General features: G+C 33.7%; 1 protein-coding gene and 1 long non-coding RNA gene across 5 annotated transcripts in view; both read right to left on the bottom strand.

The window, feature by feature from the left end:
* The window catches only part of LOC114276085 (plastid transcriptionally active protein), a 302545-nt gene that overhangs the window by 75288 nt on the left and 207463 nt on the right, over positions 1 to 19794 (bottom strand). The gene's annotated exons all lie outside the window — the stretch shown is intronic.
* The window catches only part of LOC145790953 (uncharacterized), a 215388-nt gene continuing 207112 nt past the window's right edge, over positions 11519 to 19794 (bottom strand). The window contains exons 2-5 of the long non-coding RNA XR_014330415.1: positions 14377 to 14611; positions 14104 to 14252; positions 13357 to 13408; positions 11519 to 11871 (exon numbers count right to left, since the gene is read on the bottom strand). This is a non-coding gene — a long non-coding RNA (uncharacterized LOC145790953). The remainder of the gene's footprint in view (positions 11872 to 13356; positions 13409 to 14103; positions 14253 to 14376; positions 14612 to 19794) is intronic.

Below are 19794 nucleotides of genomic sequence, written 5' to 3'. Positions count from 1 at the left end.
GTTCTTTATCTCTGATATTTTGAATGTATTCCATCTCCATCTCTCGTACCGCCGAATGCAAACGGCAGAGCAACGCTGGGCGGCTGCAGATCGCGACCCTCTGTTTGGGTCGCCACCCTCTTTTCTCTCTCTCTCTCTCTAGATTATTGGTCTGAATGTGACTTTTATTCAATGGAAGGTGGATTTGAGATTTCTTAGTACTAAAGTTTCGAATTACTCTCTCTTTCGTATACATACATATATTTATGTATTGTATGTGTATATGTTAATTGAATAGTGAGTTTGTTTGATACTGTTTGTGGTAGTGTTTGATTAGTTTTGTTACACTATGAATTGAAATCAGTGGATTTGAGATTTCCTAATACTAAAGTTTTAAATGCATGTATATATATGTATATATATATATGTTAATTGAATGGTGAGTTTGTCCTTTGTGTTAGTGATTGATTGTTGCACTATGAATTGATTTATAATATTGAATAAATTGAATTTTTGATATTTTTTTCTGTGTATTTCAAAGTGCTTCAAAATTGAAATCTGAGATTTTCTAATACAAAAGTTTCATATAACTCTCTCTTTAGTAAATGTGCTTATATACATTAATTGAATGGTGACTTTGTCTAATACTATTTGTGTTTGTGTTTGTGATTGATTAGTTTCCTTGCACTATAAATTAATTTATAATATTGAATAAATTGAATTTTTGATCTTCATTTTCCTGTGTATTTTAAAGTGTTCGAAAATGATTTCATTGTGTCCACATCATTTCCAATTGAGGCTTTCTATTGTTGAAGGGTTTTTGAATGAGCATGTGAAGAGGTTTAGAGGTAGAAAAAGGGAAAAGTGAAGAAAATGGGTAGTGGCATCATGATAAGTAAAGTAAAGAACAAAATTCTATCTTCTTCTCTGAGAGTAAAATTGATGCTCTGTTCACCAAAAAAAAAAAAAAAAAAAGAAAAAGAAAAGAAAAAAAAGAGTACTGTTGATGCTTCTGCTAATTTAGCCTCTTGGTTTTTAATTATTTGTTTGGAAAAAGGATAGGAATTGATAAACAATTTAAAATTGGTCATATAAGAATGATTTTTTTTGTTGTTGTCATTTTTTTGTTTGTTTTTTTTAGGAAAGGCGAGGGAGTTTTGAACTCGAGATAATTAATCCAATCCCATAAGATAGTACAAACAGAGTATTGTTTTTTTTTTTTTTGGCTTGTAATTTTTGCTTATAATTTTTTCTTGTAGGTTTTGACTTGTATGATGCCATGCCATCTAGCTTAACTCCATCTGCTCAAAGTGTACCATCTACAAATGCTCTATGTATCCAGGCTACACCATCTACAAATGCAACTACTACTCAGGCTTTACCATCTACAAATGCAACTACTACACAGGCTGCACCATCTACAAATGAAGCTAGTACCCAGGCTGCACCATCTACAACTAGTTTGCGTACCCGTTCTACACAAGTAAGGGGTCAGACTCGAGGGAAGAGCATAGTCTTCCTTTGATTAGGACAAAACAATGGGTAAAACTCAGATTGATATTAGTTTGAGTGGAGAGATTTTTTAAGTGATTTTTATCCAAATTTAAATTTGATATAGGTTTTGAGTCAAGAATTGGAGATGCCTTAGGTTTCAAGTATACAAAGTATTAAACAAGGTTCTTGCTCTGTTGTAGGTTATGAATCCACTTAGCCCCCAGTTTTATTACAGATTAGTTTTTTCAAATTCATGGGCTTTTGTTTCAATGAAGAATTAAACAACACAGATAAGTCAATGCCTAATCCAATCCTAGCTTGCATCTACTATAGCTTTTAAGAGGAAAGATGCTGGATCCTTTTTCTTCCGTAATTTCTCTTGGCAATAAATTTCCTTGCTTTATGGGCTCACAGAAAGTGTTGGGAGTTCATAGCAATCTTAAATTGTTGATAGATTGTCATAAGATAGATACAAGTAATTAAAGGAAATGAGTATATTAAAGTGCGGTTGTAATGAAAGATTATCTTTAACAGATTCATACAGGTTCTAGGAGTTGGTTCATGACCTGGAAATCTTTAGGTCCCTTAAATTAATTGAAACCTACTTGAACAACAAAATGTTCTTGTGTTTTGAATATGCTTAAATCTGACTTAGGATCCTTCTTAGCATAACCTTGAGTCTCATGAGGGAAAGCTTGTTTTTATCACGTTTGTGGACATGTATATGAACAAGTCTGTTACAATCATTTTAATGGTTTAATGTTGTCTTATAGGTTAGAAATTAGGAATTTCTTGACATTTCTTTGATGCAAGCATGGGTTAGGGAGTATTATTTTGATGTTAAATTAAGTAGATATATAGGACAAGTGTGATGAACACTCTCCTACAACCTTTCATTGCAAAATTATAGGAAAGCGGTGCAAGGATTTATGTAGGTAGCATATTATTTAATATATGCCTATGAAGGTTGTTGAAACTAAGAAGTTTCAGTGTTTTAATGGGTGCATGAGAGTTGATTTTATGGTTACATTAAGCAAGAGAATGCAAAGTTTTGGGCAACTATGGGTTTTGAACAGGACTGTCAAAGTTACAGTTTGTGATGCTAAGAGTGAATTGGCTTGGGCTTCAAAATAGGATCTCTAAGAATACAACAAAGGTTAATAAGGTCTGGTCTTGTGTTTCGGAGGTGTAAGAAGATCAAAAATGTAATAATGAAAATGACAAGTTGAAGAACATGCAAGTGTCACGACCCAAACCCGTCCCTATGGGTTTAGCACCGTAACCGGCCAGTAATCCGTGATTACCAAAGGCCTGCTTAACAGTAATGGCAATGATACAGAGTAAGGGGTTGGCGGAAGTCAAAACAGTAAATAAAAGATGTCCAATGAGCTGTGACAATCTGAATGTGAAAAGACCTTTTATAACCATGCCACATGGATAACCAAAACATACATACAACATATGCACAAACATATATATACAAACAATCCCGTCAGGGACCAAATCCTTTTTACATAACTATACAGTCAGGTCTAAACATTTATTACAAAACAGAGACGGAAGGGTGAAATTAAGACACCCCAAAAACAGCCTTAGCTTGGACAGACTTGGAATCTCGAAGTGAGGCATAATGGTTGGCTTGACAAAACTGGACCTAACCCGACGCTCCTAGCTCTGGTCCGGTGCCTAGACACCTACATATATATATAAATAGTGAGTTAAAGCCTAGTGAATAACAGCAATGTAAAGAGGTTAAGAATGAATATCCTTTCAGTAATTAAGCAGTCAATCGCATCAATAAATCAGTCATTTAGGACCATAATAGTCACATGTGGTACATCCCATAGCAGAACAGTACAGTAGGTCTTAACAGACCAAACAGTCAGTTGATAGCCATCATAACAGTAAACAGTAGTGGTTCCAAACATGGGAACCGACAGAGCTCTCTGTGACAGTAGCAGTAACAGTACAGTAACAGTAAATTGCTATGGATGCCACGAATACAGTTTACAAATAGGACAAACGTTCATTCATTAAACAATAACATTTCAGTAAATAGAACGGTTGATCATTCAAAAAATAATCATAATTGAACATATCTTTACAACATTATTACTCACAGAGCACTGGGCTATAGACAAGTTAACGAGCGTCCTCGGATGCCAACCTTATAGTTGCAGAATGAACACACACTAAGTTACATGTTCGGGATAACAATTTAGCCCCTATCTTGACTTGGTGTGGTTCTATATCAATATCCTCATTAAGATGCCTTAAACTAGGCCTATGAATGCTTAGGATGGAATGAGGATGCAAAAATGCACTTTAAAACACTTTTCAAAATTTTGCTAAAACAGGGGTTTCGCTCAAGCGTGGCTATCTACACTCGAGCAAGCATGCTAAAACAGTGGGGTCGCTCGAGCGTGGACTTCCTCGCTCGAGCGGTCTGTAAAAATGCAAAAAGTGCTGGATGTTGAAAATCTCCGCTCGACGCTCGCTCGAGCGTGAGACACATCCTTCGCTCGAGCGTGCGTCTGCGTGCACCAAAAACCTGAGAGCTTGCAATCTATGCTCAAGCGAGCATTCCTTCGCTCGAGCGGAGCTCTGAACAAAAGACGGTCGCTAGAGCGTGGAATCCTTTACTCGAGCGTGGAAGCCAAAATTTGAGATTTCTAGATTTGCCTCCCAAGCTCAAACCAAGCACTCAACACATCAAAACTCAACCTTTTGGGCCAATTTTTTGGAAAACACTTGGAAACCAACAATATAACATGTTTTGAAGATCAATTTGTAAAATCAAAGCCCAAGGGTGAGTCAATTGAACACCATTTCAAAGAAGTTTTCATGAATTATGCAAAAACATAACATGCAAGAACTCTTATGAACTCTAGTGCTCTAAAACTTGATCAATTGCAAGATTAGGCTCAAAACTATGGTAAATTCATGGACTATAACATAAACATGAACATGCATGTGGAAATTCATGAAGAACAACCTCAAAATGCAAGAATATGTACATGCATGCATGGATTAAGGCTCAACTTAACACTTTAAACCATAATTTGACTCTAACCTTCAATAATCCCATGAACCATGCAAGAACAACTCAAATGTACAAATGAGAGGATGAAATCTCTACCTTAGGTCTTGAATTCTAAGTGTAGAAGCTCAAATCTTCCAAGTTTCCTTCAAATCTCCAAAGTTCAAGCAAAATTCTTGTTGAATCAATTTTCTCCTACTCTTCTCTCACTCTCACGGTTTGGTCTGAGATATGGATAAAGAAATGATGCCTCAAGGGTGTGAATTAAGTCCCACACAAGTTTGTAAAGGTGGCCCACTAAGTGGCAAACATGTAAATACTCAAACTAATGTGATTTAGCATTATTTAATCTAATTTAATCATTCTAAATCAAATTTAAATTAAATCTACCATAAAATCACATAAATTTTAATTAGCATGAAATACTAATCAATTTCTGATTTAGCCGTCGATAAGGCCTTCAATTCACAATTCGAAATTAAAAACACGAACAGATCAATCTTCGACAAACAGATAGAAATGCAATTAAGATAACACACTTATGCAATCAATTTAGAATTTCAGTCTGATCAATTACTTATCATGCTTAATCATAGATTAGCACTAATCAGAGGTAAGGGTTGCCACAGCGAGGAATCACTCAATCACATTGGGAATTTTTTTAGACATTTTGGGTTTGAAGTGCAACACACAATCTGCAAAGAGTACAATTACTAAAAATTCTTCAAAGCACTTGAAGATTTTGACTTGTATAACCAATATTGAAAAATCTAGAAATCCTCTAGATATTGATTTGTGATTATGTATCAATTTTAAGCAGTAAATAACAATCTCAATCAAACAATCAAAACAAATCGACACAACCATTTTAGCGTGCAAAAACCACAATTGAAGCGCCTCCAATTGTGATAAAAAATCACAGGCAAAAGTCACAAAACAATCCACTAAGAAGACATAAAGGAATTACACAAGTATACTCTCAATTACCTAGCAGATCCACGCCTGAATCGAACCAAACCCTATGTGCCTCTTCCAGCCCCGTCTTCACTTCGGAATTGTCTTGTCCAACATTGAATCCACAAGGCCGATGTCAAATCCACGACAATGAGCCACTCTAGAATCCACCAAAGCTTCAGGCTCGAATTCTCCAAAATCCACTGAAGAACAACTTTCTCTTTTGTATTGAATAAACAAACAATCCTTTGATGTATACTTCTTAAACCATGAGTTGAATACTCAATAACATCAAAGAAAACTAGCAAAATAGCCTCAGATATAAACCCTAATAACTAAGAAGAAGATCTGGGAGTCGTAACCCTAAAATCTAACTAAAACACGTATTTATAGAAAATCGGGCCGCGAAGGTCGCTTGAGCGAAGGATCTCTCGCTCGAGCTCGGAAACTAAAATGCGTTTTTCCAAGCGTCTTTGCTCGAGCCACCAAAGTGTCGCTCGAGCATGAAAAGCAACTTCTTAGTATTTTTACAGTCAGTGAAAACTTCTGGGACCAAGGATTCTTCGCTTGAGCTCACATTCCTTCGCTTGAGCGACCAAACAACTTTAGCAGCAATTTAGCTTGGCTTCAAAGGCGCTACCCCTCAACCCCGCCGTGGCGTTGCCCCAGACCCGCCAAGGGGCCCCTTGGACCCCCACGAGCTGACTGGGCAGCTCGATCCCCGTCATAGTCAGCAAAGTGGCAAACTTGATATGATTAAAATCACAAACTCCTCTGCATAGGCACACTTCGGGTTGGATTCGCATCTAAAAACTCATAGCCTCACTGAAATAAAAGTTGAACAAAATTACAACTGAAAAGAATTTTGTCAAACGGGATTGCAAATAATAAAAACCTAACAAATATAAACGAAATAAAGTTTTCCAATAAATACCTAAGTTCGCAACTTGACCCAAATTATAACCTATGGACCACTACTATAGCTTATGTCTAGTAAAACTGAAAATATCTAAAGTACCCTGGACCCCTAGAACGGAAGAAAATACACATAAAATTATAGAAGAATAATATATTAAGTGTTTGGAATAACTGCCCTCCCTAAAATCAGAATAGCTGGGGTAGGGTTGAATTTTTCTAATTGGTGATATGATCGACATATAGATGTTGAATAGCTTCCACTCTTTCTTGAATCATTTGGTTTCTCGGTGGTTACTAGTTACTGCTGATGGTGTAATGTTTTCTTTTCTGGAACAGTTGTCTTGCTTTAGGTTAGAGTTGATGTTTGGGATGTGGTGTGCCTGAATTACTATCTGAGAAGAGTATATGTTTTTTTTTTTTTTTTTTTTAATCCCGAACTTACACACAACTAATGGTCTTTTTTTCGCTACTCATTTATGGGAACCAGTTGCGGACCCCCAGAGTCTGCTAGAAGAAAAAGAAGCACTAGAAGAAAAATTTGCACTGAGTGAGTATGTGCTTCGTTTGGCACAAGAGAATACTTTGAAATTGAAGGTTGATTTGCAGCAGAATACTGAATTGAAACCAGATGAATTAACTGGCAAGTCTTCAAGTCTGCTTCATATCCAAGGGAGTGTGCTTTTTTACAATTCAGCATGTTTTACAGCAAATTTTTCTGTTTAGTGTTGAACGCAACAAATGTGTTTTATATTGTGGGCCCTTGCATATAAAAATTTATCCGTGGTTCATTGTTTTCAAAATAATTGGAACACCTGGGATAAAATTGAGTTCCTTCTTATCTCCTCTTGTTTTTTAGCTCTACGTATGCAATATTCTCCTATAACTATGTTGGCTATTAATCATCCATGGTAAAATAGAGTTTTAGAAGCAAACATATTAAAGAACTCATATATACACCTTTGCTTGTTTCCTTCTTCAACATCTTTATGATTTTTTCTATTTAAATTAAAATTACATGGTAAATAATGAAATCTTATTAGTTTTTCCTGGTTTACAATGGTGCTTTGTAGGTTTCATTATAGTTTTTATATTCTATCATCAAATAGGCCACAATGTTTTATCCAGTTTTGTGAATTTAATCTATCTTAATTGCATTTTTCAAGGACAAATGCCAATGTTTCTGCAAATAATGGGGCAAATTCTCAACAAGGAAAGAGAAAGACTTCCTTTTCAGACTTGGGTCTTTTGGAGGACAATGAAAGTCGAGATCTCAATTGTGCTGTAAAGGGGTATTTGCTTTTAGCAGGATACCGTCTTACTGCAATGACATTTTATGAAGAGGTATACAAATTGTAGCTTCTTTTTATCTTTAAATCTCTCATGTTTTAATATATGACTTTGGACTCTAAAAGATGGTGACTGCTGTTGATTGGTCAATCAATGGACATAAAAGACAAAAATATAAAAATAGGTGTACTTGAATAAATTTGTGTATTCTTTTGATTCTTCCATGAGTAAAGAATATTATGAGATAGATTCTTTATAATGTTGCATATGTAGTTGGCTTGCGCAGGAATGTGGTTCCTAACCTTGACAACCTCCTGTGTTGATCAGCAGGGTTTGTTCAGCTTTTGAAATACTGGTTTAACTAATCTGATGTAAAGTAATTAATTTTTCATTTGGTATTGGTCTCTTATGTTGTGGTGATGCATATTCTTGGTGTCTCTAGAAAATATATTTACAATAGATTGTAGGTTCTAGCTCAGCACATGAACATTGTTTTAACTTTTCATATATGCCAAGTTTTAACTGGTGAATCATGTGTTACTTTTTTATTTTGGTATATTGAAATCTTGTAATTCACCGCAGGGAAATTTGTTCCTATTTTGATAATCTATAATGTGAAATCAATGTTTTTAGACCAAGAACTTTATTATTAACATTTTAACATTGTAATTTTTTTCATATGTTTGACAGATTGGCAATGGATGGAACATAGTTCAGAGAGCATCAAAAGATTACGTTTTGAATATTTCAAATATATTTTGTCATTGATTTTTGTTATGACTTTGCAAGCTTAGAAGTTTTTTTGGAATTACAAGTTTGGGATTACAAGGGATTTGTACTTATATTGGATGGCTTATATTATGCTACTACTTTTGAATTATGTTTATATTTTGGATACTTTGCACAAGTGTGTTAATTTGAATTATATTTTGCTTATATTTTAAGGTTTATGAATTATGTATTGAACATGGAAATTGTAAAATAAAATTATAAATAATGAATTTTTGGTGACAAGTTTTGCAGTTGTAAATTTACTTTTGGTGACACTTTGTTTTTGTTGCTGAAAGTCTGTGTGAATAAATTTTTTTAACAACCCAAAAAACTTAATTGGTCGCCAAAAGTTTTAGCATTCAACGACCAATTCATTTAGTCACTAAAACCTAACATGTCATCCGCTTAAGGCTACTTTTAGTGACTAAATGTTAATGTATGGTGACAAAATTTTAATCTTTCGGCGATTGAAATATTAGGTCGTCTATTTATTTATAAGGAGACCAAAATTTATTTGGTCACCGAACCATTTAGTGATAGGGGTTTAGTGATCAGTTTTGTTGATGTCGTGGATACTTTCAACAACCAAAATTACACTTTTGGTGACTTAAAAAAAGCTTTTTTTGGTAGTGAACGAACACCACACCAGTAACACCACAAATAGGATAACATCATCCACCCACAAATCATTTCACTAAATCCCCACAAAAGAAAAAAAAAATAGAAACTTAAAAACCTACCTTACACATACACACACACACACACACACACACACACACACACACGCACACACAACATTAGAAAAAAAAAAATTAAACAAAATCACACACAAGGGCAAACAAGTAAATTCCCAAACCTCCAAATCAAGGAAATACAACATATCCAAATAATTCAAAAGAAAATTTTTAGGACTAAATGGAACAATTTTCCTTCAAATGAGATTTATGAGTAAATTTTTCTAATATTATATATATATATATATATATTTATAAAACTACTAATTTGTAATAAATTTTCATATCTTAAATCTCTTCCACATAGGGATGGCAATTTGAAACCGGCCCGACGGGGACCCGATCCCCCGATCCCGATTCGATACCCCCGACGGGACGGGGATGGTATTTAAAAATTAATCCCCGAATAATTTCGGGCCGGGGACGGTGACAAGTGCCCAATCCCCGCCCCGGCCCCGGCCCCGGCCCGCTTGTCCCCGACTTATATATATGTATAATATACTGAGTCTGTCTTTCTATTCTATATAATATGTACTGAGTCTGTTTTTCTATTCTATATAATATATAATATATGTACTTTCTATTCTATATAATATATATTGAGTCTATCTTTTTCTATTTCATTTAACATCTACACACTCTCTCTCTTCCCTCTACTCTCTCTCTCTCACTCACAGCCTCTGATCTCTCTTTTCTTTTCCTCACCGTCTCTGTTCTCTCTCTCCCTCTCACTCACTCAGAGTCTCTCTCTCGCACATCTCCCCCTCCTTAGCGCCACCGTCTCTGTCACCTCACACCGCCGTCCTCCTCCGTTGTTCATCACAATCACCGTCGCCGACCTCCGTCGTCCATGGCCACCGACCTCCGTCGTTCGTCACAGTCACCATCGCCGACGTCAGATCTGTTTGATCACATACAAATCTCAGATCTGTGTTGATTGATGATGATGCACACTCAGATCTGTGTGTATCTTTATTTGTCTTCTTTTTTTTTTTTTTTTTTTTTTTTTATGCTCACAGTGTTGTTGTTGATGATAATTTCGTCACTACTTATTGATGATTTTGTTGATGTTGAAAGTTGTTGAAGATGTTGAAACAGATTGGGCCGGGGAATTTTCGGGGTCGGGGAAACCCGATCACCGTTAGGGGGCGGGGATGGGGACGGTGACAGGTTCCCCGTCGTGGATCGGGGCCGGGGACGGGGATATTTTTACCATCGGGGATCGGGGATGGGGAGTGTGATCCCTGGCCCCACCCCGCCCCGTTGCCATTCCTACTTCCACACTCATTTTTACTTTAGTATTTCATTAGACGTTAAAAAATATATATGTATAAACTATAAGGGATACTTACGTGTAGGTCCTAATAAACGGACTTATTGTCCAATAGGTCCTATGGAAAAAATTTGTCATGAAAAAACGTCATTAATTGTAAGTTTTAACGACAATCTATAAAAATCATGACCAAAAAAAGTCATTAATTGTTAGTTTTTAACGACATATCTAAAAAATTGTCACAAAAAAATTATTTTTAACGACAATTTTACCAAAACTTATTTTCAATAGAACTTGATGGGAATTAAGTCTAACTATTAGGACTTATTTGATAGTTTACCCAAACTATAATGGAGCAAAACACTTTTGAAAGCGGATTAAAAAATTTAAAATTTAATCCGCAATTAGCGGATTGAACGTTATAGATTGATACAAATCAATGCAATTTTAGCGGATTAAGTGATATTTTGCATAGTCCTAAGCCTCAGATCTTGGAACTCTTCATATGTTTGTTTGGATCTTAAATAGGTGTTTATTATTTCTGATAGGTAATTAATTAAACAAAAATATTGCTTTACTAAAATTTATTATTTTAGTCCCCCCCCCCCCCAAAAAAAAAAAAGTCTTCCTGCACAAGACTCCATCTCTACAAGATTTAGAGAGTGCTATATATGTACACACCCTTTCGTGTGCAAAGAGACTATTTTGTGGTTTGAACCTGTGACATCTTGATCACAACGGAGCAACCACAACATAATCTAGGACATTACTTCTGTTAAAATCAATACTGGATGGTCTTCTCAAAATTGGATACAATATGAAAATAATCACATTTGGTGTTTGGCAACAATCCTGAATATATTTATCAAAAATATATATATATTTCTAAAAAACTGGCAACCAAATAAAATGGACGATTTAAACTTCTATGGACCAAACTTTTAATTGCACATAGTTAACATCAAAATGTTCTAATACAACACAATCCACAACCTTTGCTGTTAACCAATGCAAGGCAATTTGTGGCCCTAGAGATGGTCAAGGCCACAATCATGTGGCCCTAGAGATGCAAAGTGGCAAAACAATTAATCAACCAAGGATAATTGAATTTACAACCATTGTCCCATATGATGATTTCTTTGGTTCTTGAGCCAGTTTCTCATTTTCTTCTCTTTACAAAGCGCAATATAATTGTTCGTATATATAAACAAGGAACGTACCTTGATGGTAGCCCAGTAGCCTAGCCTCCCCATGATCATATTCTTGGATGGTACATTGAAACAACCTTACCAAACACCAATTAAGCAAGTATAGAGAGAAACTCAAGCCTCCCATCAACACTCAATAACACAAAACTTCAAAAGGTCCATTACTGATAACATAGGGGCAGTCAAGAATGCTGCTGGGCCATTCTTATCCGTCTGTCAAGTATCATGATATGTATTAGCACTTTGAACAAACCATCTACTGGAGAAAATAGAGATATATAGAAATGACTTTGACAATGGATACCTTGAATTTCATTTGGTTTACAACCACATGTATGGACAAAATTATAATCATCTCTATTTGCATAAGGTATGCAATACAAAACACAGACAAGTTTGTTGCCAATTATATTGAAGCAAATTTTATATCAATCCAATTTCTAGATCACAGATTTTGCCTCTGAAGATATTTTCCTTGCTATGTTTACCTATTATATCCATGTTATTTTTGTCCTCATTTTGCAGTTGATGAATCCTTCTCAAGCATGACATGACCATCTAGTTAAACTTATTTTTCAACATTTTAGCTACACATTTTTCAATGGTCATCTATCAAAGCCCCAACATTGTTTGAATACATTAACATAATCAATGCGGTCCTGGTAGCATGACATGTACTATGAAGACACTAATCAAACGTTTACAGCATAATACTCATCACTCAACAAGGCATTTAATGGATCCCCTAAAGATTACTTTTGCAAGTTCACTTTGATACCAGTAGTACAAATCAAAACTTGACAAACAGAAAATTGTTGCTTGAATGATCATTTACATCAATGTTAAGCTTCAAACTGGGGGTGCAGTGAATCTCCTCTCAACTTCGTTTCATTCCTAGTCATTGTAGAACCAAAACAACAGATTTCACAACTCCTAAATACAAAATCAAACAACTCACATTGAGGACCTTGAGGTCAGTTTGCTTTAAGTCAAATTTCGATTAATAAACTGTGTTTCCTTTGCCTACAAAAGATTAGATGCATGGTTTCGTAATCTTATGAAGCTCAGTGTCTACAGAACATAAATAAGCTTAACAAATTCCAACCGAGCACCCCCACTAGAACCTTCATACATGAATATATACGTAACTTGCCATGATCTCGAGCAAATACAATTTCACATAGTTTTTTTTTTGTTTGTGTGTGTGTGTGTAATACATAGTTTAGGTATGTATGATTAAAACTACCCACTATGGACATTACGAAATCGTTAAGATATCCAAAACTATTTGAGCACATTGACCCTTAAATTTAATTTTGTCAGACAAGGATCTGTCCCTTGCACAACAAATTATACACCAACATGATTATTCAAATGAAAATTAAATCAAACATCTTATGCTTACAATGTGACCCTCCAATTCACTACTCTTCAACAAGATATTTTTATTTTTGGACACACACAAATAGGTCTAACGTGGTTGAGCATTCCTCTTATATTTGATGGCTACACAAATTGGCAATAATTTCACAATTTAGCTACATATAATCATCGAAGAGAATCTACAGTAACGATGGATTCAAAAGTTGTACAACTTCACATACAATTGTAATAAATAGATACCACGATCGAATTCATATAGAAAACAACTCTGCTAAAAGAAATAAAACGGAAACAATTGTAAATCCAATCCTTCACCTCTTAATTGTAGTAATAACCTTTTCCCAAACAGTTGAGACAGCATTGAACCCTATAATTAAGATCACAAATTTCAATCCGTATAATTTTAGTCAGCATGAACAACTTGGTTTCAAGAAATTGTGCAAAGTTTAAAAGAACCATTGGAGGAGAAAGGAAAAAAAAAGAAAAAGTTCATTTTATTTTTATCTTCTAAACCATTGCCATTTTTTCCATTTCATCCTAAGAGTATTAATTTTTATTTATTTAGCCCCTAAGTTTCTAATTTAAACTAACGCGGCCCAATAGAAAATAGTTGTCCAAATCAATAACCGTTAAAACCCTTATTTAATGAGCGAAAAGATCACTTCAAAATTTGAACAACTTAAACTGTACAACCAAACAATCATTTTTGTATTCATCATTTTGAAATGAGGGGTGGAAAAGAATATGGGTGTTTGATTGTAAGGTATAAAATTGTCTAATATGGGGTAAGTAAAAAAGGTGGGTGTTTAGTTGTATGATTTAGATTGTCGAAATTATAAAATTATCTTTTTGCCCATTAGATTAGGTTTCCATCATTACTATTTTGGACATACTATCTCCAATCGAATCATATGAACCGGAATGATAAACTTTATTATAGAATTGATAGTTTATGAATGAAATTTTAAAAAAATGGCAATGTTTTAGAGGATAAAAATGAAATTAACCAAAAAAAGGGGGGGGAAAAAATACAGAAAAGAAGAAATGAGTAAAGTGAGTGACCTGTTTCCATCACAGGTAGGGCAAAGACAAGGGTTTATAACCAGAGGATCATACAGAGGTGACCAATGTATTGTTGATTTCCCTTTGCACAATTTGCAAATGTAAAACCCTTTTCCCTTGCACACTCCACATGCCAATGCAAATTTCTTCTGCACAAACCAAAATACCAAAACTCAAAATTCAACAAATTTACTGTTCTATTACAATTCTTAGATACTATAAACACTTATATATATATATATAGAGAGAGAGAGAGAGAGAGAGTATAGTTACCTGTTTGGCATCAACGATTGCTTGTAGGGTTCGAATGGTGGCAGAGGTAGCTAGAGAGAGAGTGAGAGCTCAGCCGACGAGTATAGCGGCGGCTGATGCTAACTTGTGCAGTGGCTGTGGAACACCCCCACCGCCACCGCTACCGCTACCTCTACCGCTCGCCATTGTCAAGGTAGTCATCTACTGTTAGTACAGCAATGGATTGGAAATACCTGATGTGATTTTGGGGGTTTGACTGCGAAACGAAATCTGAACCGTTAGATTGTCTGATCAATCCTATCCGTTCATCACAAAAGAAGTACTGTAACCAGTTAAAAAAAAAAAAAAAAAAAAAACCTAACTCTATAACTTGGCAGTAGTTAGACCATCTCCAACGCTGAACCAAACCTAGCATCAGATTTAAATTTTGATGAAAAACTCACTTTTTTACGCTCCAACGGTTGCACCAAAGTCATACCAAAATGAGAATTCAGCAAACAACACATCAAACTGAGATCAAGACACAGATTTTACCAAATCACTGTTACTGACCGTTGAAAATGCTACACCGGTCGACCAACCGGTTGCCCGGCCGGTTGACCAACCGGTCAACCAGTAAAAGATTCAAACAGTTCAGAAAAAATAGTTCAAACCGTTAAAAAAAAAAAAAAAAAAAAATTTTTGTCTAACCGGTCAACCGGCCGGTTGACCGGCCGATCGACCACCCCGGTTGTCCCGAAAAAAGTTCAGAAAGTTCAAAAAAAGTTCAGACAATTCGGGAAAAAAAAAAAAAAAAAAAAATTTTTGGCCTAACCGGTCAACCGGCCGGTCGACCACCCGGTTGTCCCGGGATAGATTTGGTGAAGGTGAACCGTTGGAGCCTGAAGTATCAAATTCAGGAAATGGCCATTTTTGAACTCAGAATTGGTGAAATTTTTGATTCACGGTTGGAGATGCTCTTACAACTTTTTAACTCAACAATGATTGTGATTATTTTTTTTTAACAATGTTAGAGGGTCATAATTTTTGTGATTATAATGGCTCAAAACTGTCAAAACGATGTCGTTTTGACATGTTTTGCACCTAAAATGACGTCGTTTTGACAGTTTTGAACTATTGTGACCACAAAAATTGTGGCCCTCAAACATTTTCCTTTTTTTTTTTGGAAGCTCCATAACTTTTTTTAATCTTAATTGATTGTGTGAGTTTACACATATATATAAGTAGATTTCACATATATATATCAATAGTCAAAATTTAAAAAGAGTTGTGAATCCAAAAGAGGGGTCCTAAATTTTTTCTTAACTCATAGGATTTGTTTGAGAAATGAGTTGGTTTTTTGATTATTTTAGCCTGAGATTAAAAAGTCTCGTTTGAGAATTTTTTTTTACTTTTCTGACTTTTTGTAAGAAAAAAAATATAATAATTATGAATTAGATGTGATATTTTATCTTATTAAACTGAAAAATCTATTTTATTTTTTTTTTTTGACTATTTTAATCAAAATATCTTAAACCTTAACTTTCGAAACTAGCTCATAGTAAAGTCGCTTTCCTATGATGGAATTGAACGAAATGAAATGAAAATAGTACGAGAGCGAAAATGTAATAATAATAAAATATTGAATGGAGTAGAATATTTATTTATATGTTATGGATTTATTTGGAATGTGAGTTGATTTTTTAACTTTTTAACCTTTTTATCCTAAGACTTAAAAGTCTCATTTGGAATAATTTTTTTTTAGATTTTTTAATTTTTGTGAAAGAAAAAATAAAATGATTACAGTTTAAATGTGACATTTTGTCTTATTAACTTTTTAACTTGTTTTATTTTTTATGGCTATTTTAGTCAAAAAGCTCCAAATTTTTTCTTCCCAAACGAGGGCATTGTTTAGTTGTTGATATGAAATATGATCATAATTTTAGTTTTTATGTTTAATTATAATGAAATGAAATAAAATAAATTTTTATTAGTATTATGTTTTTTCAACAAGTTAGTAATAAATAAATTAAGATTTATATTGATAAAAACGTCACTAATTGTTAATTTTTAGTGATAGTTTGAAAATTTTCATAAAAAATATCACTAATTATAAAGTTTTAGCGTCAGTTTAAAAAAATTGTCACAAAAAAGTCACTACTTTTTAACTTTCAATGATAATTTAAAAAATTAGTCACAGAAAAACACCACTAATTGTCAATTTTTAGCGATATATGTAAAAAATCATTACAAAAAATTATTTTTAGCAACAATTTAGTAGAACTTATTTTCAATAGAATTGAATGAAAATTAAGTTTAACTATTAAAATCTATTGGTAGTTTATCCTAAAAAAATAGAAAAAGTAATATTACAACTCATAATAACTTTTAGCTAAAAATTTATCATCCCAAACAAAGTCTTAGTTATTTTGGAAAGTATTTAATTATTTTTTTAAATTTTTTTTGAAAAGACATTTAGAAAAAGTAGAAAAAATATTCCGAAACCTACCAATGTCAAGTCCTCGTCTTGTGCCAGTTAAGGTAGCTATTCGGAAACGAGGAGTTAAGGTAGACTCGGTTTGCCCAAGGTGTCAAGAACATGGTGAAACATTGGACAATTGTGTTTTCAGTGTCCGTTTTCCAAAAGGATATGGTTTGGATCAAAGCTGGGTCTTAATTTTGATATCGGGCAAGAATTACGGGTAGAGGATTTGATTGATTTTTGGTTTCATAATACGTTGGATGAGAGTGCTATTATAGAAGCAATCATAGTTCTTTGGAGTATTTGGGTTCATAGAAATCGAATGGTATCTGATAATCACATTATTGATCCACTTTTCCACTATCCAATTGATTAACAATTTGAGATTGAAAAATTTTCTTGATATGACTTTCAAAACAATGGCCAAAAAGGAGATCGGAGGCGACTTGAGTTTTTCATGTTATGTCTAATGTTGCTTCATGGTGTATAGATCCCACCTTATAAAGTATTTTTGGTGGATGGCGCATGGCATCAAGAGACAGAACAAGTGGTTGCTGCATGGGTGGCGGTCAATAAAAATGGATGTAAGGTGGCATCTAGATCATTTTCATTCCAAGTGCAATCAGCTCATGAAGTCGAAACCCGTGGTCGCATAGATGTGCTTCAATGGTGCTTTTCTCGAAATCTCAAAACAGTGCTAATTCAAACGGATTGACAAGGGTTGACTAATAGTTTGAAATCATGTGTTACTGTTAACTACTTCTCTAAATCTTTAATAGATGATGTGTAAGAAGATGGACTATTTTACTATTGTAAAGCCTGCTCGTATGGCGGCAAACGTTGCCTTGTGTAAAGGTAGCCAATTTTGTTTGGTTTGTTAGTTTTATATATATCTATATATGTAAGAAGTATTTACCTGCTTGAGGTTCGTACTTTTTTTTTTTCATTTTGCCATTCTATTATTGTTGATACTTCATCATTACTTTATACCTTTTAGATAATTTAGTCACTTTTTTGGATTTCTTGGTAAATTTACGCTTTCTTTATTTTAATGACTTTAGCCTCATGTAAGGCTCAATGATTACATTTGGAAAAAATTATTTTATTATTCTTCTTACTTTAACAATATTACAACTCACCTTTATTTGTTCTACCTAATGTAATTTTTTTGATTTTGGAGGTCTTTTATAACATTTGGATATTTTGATTTCATAGATTTTATTACTTGCTCTTTACACTACAGGACATGTGATTTTGTAAAATATCAATAGTCAAAACACTACAAGAAAAAGCACCTTTGTCGACTAAATTTTTAGTCTCCAAAAGTCTATTTTTAGTCGCCAAAAGTCTACTTTTTAGTTTCCCCGACTAAATTTTTTAGTCGTCGGTTTTGTCGCGAAAACATGGTCGGGGGAGGTATTGACGACTAAAAAAGTCTTAGTCGACAAAAAATAGGTTTTTAGCGACCAAAGTTTTGGTCGCCAATAGTCAATTACACTTTTTAAAATTATACATTTACCGACTAATCTTTTGGTCGCCAATAATCAATGAATCGCCGACCGAACCTTTTAGTCGCCAAAAGCAACACTTTTGGTGACCAATAATTTTAGTCGCCAAAAGTCGTTCCATGAAAAAAAAAATACTAACTTTTCTTCAGCTGAGATTGGAACCACCAACCTCTCAAATTCTAAACCTTAAACAAGGTACTCTTTCTACTATGCCTCTACAGCACCACATGATTGTATATGCAACATATATTATTTATATAGTATATTGACCCGTATTACTATAAAACTATATATATAAACATAATTATTTTTATTCAAAATATAAACATAAATTATTTACTAAAAAAAAAGGAGACCACTTTTGGCGACTAAATCTGTTTTTTAGTCGCCAATTCTATACTTTTGGCTACTAATTATTTTTTTGTCGCTAAGAAAATTAATTCCCGCCTAAAAATAATCACTTTTGGCGACTAAATTTATTTTTAGTCGTCAAAAACCTCCACTTTTGGCGACTAAACTAAATTTTAGTCGCCAATTGTTGACTTTTAGCTACTAAATTTTTTTTAGTAGCCAAAAAGTTTCATTTTTGGCTACAAAATTTATTTTTGTCAGTAAAACACGTATAATCGGCGACAAAACTATTTTTTAGTCGCCAAAACCTATACTTTTGGCTACTAAATTTTTTTAGTAGCCAAAAACCTTAACTTTTGGCTACTAAAATTTTTTTAGTCGCTAAAACCCATATAATCGGTGACCAAAACTGATTTTTAGTCGCCAATACGTATACATTTGGCTACTAAATTGTTTTAGTTGCCAAAAGTCTTCACTTTTGGCTACTAATTCCATTTTAGTCGCCGAAAATGCTACTTTCAGCGACAAATTTTTTTTTTAGTCGCCATTTCTGCTTTTTCATGAAGTGAAAGAAGTTTGAATTTCTCTCAAATTAAAATCTAAATTTTGGAGAATTTGAGAGATTTGTGAAGCTCATCATATGCACTATTTTGATAAAGTAAATCAACCACAACATTTTTTTATCGCATTTGTTTTCAAAAAAAAATAGATAAGTGTATTTTTTAATAATAGACCATTATTTTCTTAAGAGACAAACACAATAAAATAAAAAAGTTACAATCGTTGGATCAATCTTCTTCTTCTTCTTTTTCTTTTTCTTTTTTTTTAGAATGATATACACGAAAATTCTTATAAAATAAATTATTAAAACGGAATTTACGGTTAACTCTCAAGATTAGATTCGAAGCTAAAGAAGCTAAAAATAATTACATATTTTTATTCTATCATAAGAATAAATTCAATTATAGAAGTGTAAAGTCATTTTTTAACTCAGCGAAAAAAATAATAATATTTTTTTTTGTTATTTTGAGAATAATATTTGGAGAGGTTATTTTGTGGTCTAATGAGCAATACTTTACATTACTTATTATTTGACACTTGTCAAATTATTTCCCAATA

This window comes from Camellia sinensis, chromosome 5 (assembly GCF_055761805.1).
Source record: "Camellia sinensis isolate YWXY chromosome 5, ASM5576180v1, whole genome shotgun sequence".
NCBI lineage: Eukaryota > Viridiplantae > Streptophyta > Magnoliopsida > Ericales > Theaceae > Camellia > Camellia sinensis.
Note: the sequence above shows the minus strand (reverse complement) of the source record. Positions and strands in the feature narration are given on the sequence as shown.